This window comes from Juglans regia, chromosome 4 (genome assembly GCF_001411555.2).
Source record: "Juglans regia cultivar Chandler chromosome 4, Walnut 2.0, whole genome shotgun sequence".
Classification (NCBI taxonomy): Eukaryota; Viridiplantae; Streptophyta; class Magnoliopsida; order Fagales; family Juglandaceae; genus Juglans; species Juglans regia.
Genome location: NC_049904.1, coordinates 18,627,245 through 18,632,501, shown reverse-complemented (window position 1 = coordinate 18,632,501; position 5,257 = coordinate 18,627,245).

The window sequence follows — 5,257 nt, the reverse complement described above, 5'->3', positions numbered from 1 at the left end:
CAGGGATATAATAATAACCCCTGGTCCTATCACGAGATATAATAACAACCTCCAGCCCTACCACGGGATATAAGAGTGGTCTCTGTTCGGAATGCAATCTCTTTAGTATCATGGTAATTTATGTTTTACTTGGTTCTCCGCAGAATGCACAATCTTACCATGAAAATTAAATATGGAAAGACAGAGATTTTGGAGTATTTAACTTTGATAGCTAAGACTCTTTTAAATACTTTTGGGAGTATTTAATTTTGTCTAATACTTTTTTATAAAATTTTCATATACATTCACTATGAATAATGCGAACCAGCTAACAAATGTTTCCTAAGCAGTTTATATTTAACCTAAATATATAGACAGAAGCACTCTTTAGAAAACTTTTTTTCTTTTACAACCTATTGTAAAATTGAACGTAAAATAATTGTGTCGGTATCATCATCCTTTCGAAAAGAAATTACACAAAAACAGTTACGAGCACTTTGAGAGAAATAACAAACAAAATTGCCTACGGTTGCTCTTGAGTGGTACTCTGCTGCAGCAGCAGTATCCTCTAAGCTAATAAGATCCACATCTCAAGCCTTCACGCTCACTCTCACTCTCATTCTTGACAGTATTTCTCTCCTCACTTTCATGCTGCCCTGCACCACCAGCAACCACATCAACAGCTAGACATTTCTTCACGTACGCGGCCACTACCAACTTGCCTGCCACTGCACCACCGTGGGATAGCCCCACTGCCAAAACCACGTCGCGCGCAGCCACCCGCCCTTTTCACGAAAAGCAGCAGCGGAGGCACCACGTGAGACGCCGAGCACAAGCAGCCACTGCTCCTGTACTACGAAGCAGCCAGGGCCAGTTACTAAGCCTCTGCCTTTCACGACCGTAGTCCCACGCCCCCCCAGCACCGCCCAACACCAACCCGCAAGCCTCCCCTCACGACCTGCACCTCAACACTCCTCCTCTGTTCTAACCACCTTGAAACAGAACAGTTTTTTTGTTTTACTCAGCCAACCCACAGCATTAACAATAGCACCGCTGCTGGCATATACATTTTTATAAAAGCGTCGCGGAGTCCTTGCTCTGCTTCACTATCGTGTCAGTTGTCCGAATGGTTGTGGTCCCTCCTAAGTACGGAAAGGAGGCCAGCATGCAGCCCTCATTCTCATTCTATGAACGTATATACGCGTGACCGGCCCTGATTCTTGATTTTGTGTTCATCCGTGCCTGCTTGATCCTTCCTCTCCTCTCTTATGGTTAGTGCGTTCATCTCCTCTCTTTTATGATTCAACTTGTCTCGGTATTCATCTTCATCATATGTAAAATGCATTAAATATATATGTGTATATATATATATATATATATATATATATATGTAAGAAAGGGGCACCCCTGCACATGGAGACGCTCCAGGTCTCGACGCTGTGCCATATGAGGCTGTAGCGTTCACACGAGGTGAAGGAAGCTTCTAGGTGCGGCGGGCTGTTGCAGGTGGCGGCACTAGTGCCGCAGGCAATGCCTTGGGCAAGAGATGACGGTGTCAGTGCTGCCCATGGCACTACACGCACTGGTGATGCGCTGACGAGGTCGTTATGCGCACCTGCTGGGTGTTGCACAGTGCCCAGGTGCACAACAAAAATGGCGTCTCAGCCAAATTTTGTCCTGTGCAAGCCGGTGGGCTACAGCGCACACGTAAGGTGCTTGAACATCAAAGGCGGAATTGGCGCAGAGCCATGCACGCAGCAGACTGCTCTTCTGCGGGCAGATCCGTGTGTAGGGCCGCACGCAGAGCTACATGCTCTGCTGCAGGTGGCGGCACCTTCGCAGGGTAAGAAATCATGGTGGCGGAAGCGCCTACCAGTGATGTTGCGCTCCTCTGGGCCGCGTCTCTCCGTCGACGAGGGTGGTGCAGAAACTAGCATTGCCATGCGCAGTGCTGCGCACGAGATCAGTGTGCTCTGCGGCTTGTACCTAAGGGGATCTGCACTGCACCAGAGTGCCGGGGGAAGCAGCGGTACGGTGCGACCTGCACCTAGGAAACCTTCGACGCTGCGGCTACTGGTGATGTCGTAGGCGAACCTCGCAGACGATGGAGACGCTACGGACAGTGTTGCACCCCAGGCCAACGAAGAAATCTCTGCTGGGGTCAGAGCGGCGCACCAGGCCGGTGGAATGACTCTGCCGCTCAGAGCCAAGCGCCAGGCCGGCGCAACGCTATCTGCTGCCAGCAAAAAAGATTTGCAGCAGGCCGGTGCTAAATAGCTGCCTTGAAGCAGCAGACGTCGGGACCATGCACAGTTTGGTTGCTTTGAAGGGTGGCGCAGTGGCTGAGAGCATGGCGGCGGCTGGAGGAAATTTTGTCAGGAAGAACTGTAGCCGTAGGAAGGTTACGGAGGTAGAAAATGAACAGTTCTTTTTTTCTTTTGAGAAAAAACGGGTTGGGGCTGAAAACTAGTATGGGATTACTTTTAGGCTGCATTTGGATGAGAACTAGTATGGAATTATTTTTAGGCTGCATTTGGATGAGATGATGATTGAGTTGAGTTGAGTTGAATTGATAAAATATTGTTAAAATATTATTTTTTAATATTATTATTATTTTGAGATTTGAAAAGATTGAATTGTTTATTATATTTTGTGTTGAAATTTGAAAAAATTATAATAATGAGTTAAGCTTCGTTTGGTTCCTAATCTTATCTCAACTTATTATTACAATTTTTTTAAATTTCAATACAAAATATAATAAATAATTCAATTTTTTCAAATCTTAAAATAATAATATTAAAAAATAATATTCTAATAATATTTTATCATCTAAACTCTTTTAACTTAGTTCAATATCAGCCTAATGAGTTTTGTTTTAATTTAGCCCTTACCATTTTCTTGTTTTTATAATGCAAAAACACATTTTTCAAAGAAAATAGGTCACTGGGCGATTTGGGCCGTGAGCCCGGTAGGCACAAGCGTGCTATGCAGTTGGGTGCCTAAGAGGGTGCGGCCCACTAATTGTCCAAAATCAATGGCACAAGTATTTTTTGACAAGGTGGTATTTTAAATCCAAGACCCCACACACAAGGTTTTAAATTTAACCATTGGGTTAGAGCTTATTATTAATGTGTTTGTTTCTGTTATTTATTAATTCAACATGTAATTGTGGTATAAAATATTTATTTTTTCTATGTATGTTTTTGCGTGAATTTATTAAACACATACATGCCATGATATTATTAGATCTTTCTGTAACATTTGTTAGATACTTTATTTTATGTTATAAATTACTTAGATTATTATTTTTGTTAATAATATTTAGACAAAATGTGACAAAGTTTTTGTACATGTATTGTGTGTACATGTCATATTATGAGCTTATTTGATCACTTGTATTTGTTAGGCTAATTTTAGAAAGTAGTCTATAAATTTTCTTTTAGAATGTGTTAAAATGAAGGATTAAGTAGTCCGAGTTTTGATTAGTCCATGCTTATGATTAACTCAAACTGATTTCTTCGATCAAGGAAGAAATTATTTTTTGCATGTGACTAACTTGGTAGATTGCTTATTTTAGTGAGAGTATAGTCGAGATTGATATAAAACTAATCTCATATACGATATAAATTTGTGCGAAAATTAAGTTAGAAATTAATAATTAGACATTGTAGGGCAAGAGATGATTAAGAAGCTTAGCGATTCTTCGATCTTGCAACGTGTATTAATTATTTTTTGTTCTGACTTAGATTAACGTGGCAAATTTCTTAAACGTGTGTGCAATTAAATGCGCATAAGTTAGTAAGTTTGAGATAACCAAAAAGAAAGCTTAGAGATTGTGTATACCATTTTATTGTCACATTAATCTCCTCCATGAGTAATAGTTGGAAACGAATGAAGATTATTATTGGTGTTCGATAGTCTTAGACCATCATTATTATATAAACCTCTACGTCTAGAGCAAAATTGAAAGTGTGCGTAAGATGTATGCACTACAATGTTCGTAGTAGGTAAAGGGATCATCTATAAGATAGAGCTAAACCACTTTTTTTCCTTTGAAAATCTTGTGGGTAATAATAGAAGTTGCATGTTATTTTTTTGTAACGCAAAGATTAATTGCTCTTATATTTGAGTTTGAGTATTATAATCTTGTAACGCAAAGTATCATGGGTGTGAAGCTTGAGAAATTGAAGTTTTTCTCATTAATGAGATCCCTCTTCTTTATTTAGTAGAGTCAATGAGAAAAGACAATATGAGAATTTTCTATGTTAACGTTCCTATATATGCTCACTAAGGACAAGAAATAAAAAAAATTGTTTCATCATATAAATGTGATTCAAAAGTTTTTTTTAAGGAAAATATATACTTTCAGTTAAAATATTTTTTTTTTCAAAATCGCAATCTTATGAGTTATATGATGAGAATAATTATCTCGCAATTTAATGACTAGCTGAGAATTGAATTATAAATCAATTATGGCGCAAAACAGTTGTTACATCACACTTAGGTTGATGTAATATGGGGTTGCGGCTTTAATTCTAATTTGTCATCCTTAGCTCGAATTTATTCGCTTTTGAAAAAGGCTGAGTGACTATTTTATACAAATGTAAATTCTATTAAAAATCTAGAGGATCTAAGCTTGATTATTTTTCGGTTGAGTCAGGAAAACTACTTGTATTTTTAGCGAGGGTGGGAAATTGTGGATTTGAGTAACACTTATTTTTTGGAATTAACGTTTCATTCCATATTACCTTAGTTTCATTCCACATTACCTTAATATTAATATTTTTAAATTTTTTTTTTATAAAAGATTGTTGAAAATAGTGAGAGGAATTTAACAACTAGTGTGTGTATACATTTGAGTGATGGTGTACCACTAGTGATAGTGACTCCCAAAAGTTATTGAATATGAAGATTCTCATAAATAGTGTGAAAGTTATATATCAGTATTCTCTCGTCGTTTAGAGATTAGAAGAGAATATTTATAATATGGCTCTGTTAAAGGTACTGAATTCACATAGTAGGAATCCCAATATAGGATTTTATATTGACTTCTCTTATATGATCCAACCTTGAGTTGTTGATCTGATTGATAAAGGAAAAATGAAGTTGATAGAGGTATAGATCCATCTCTTGGCACTAATTGAGGTGTATTTAGATAACCATTGATTGCATATTTATTGTAACTTTTCTTTAAAGAGTCAAATAGTTGATTTTTGCAGGAGAATTTGATGGTTAGTTTTTTGTGATATTTAGGTGTGAAGTATTTTAAACGCATAAT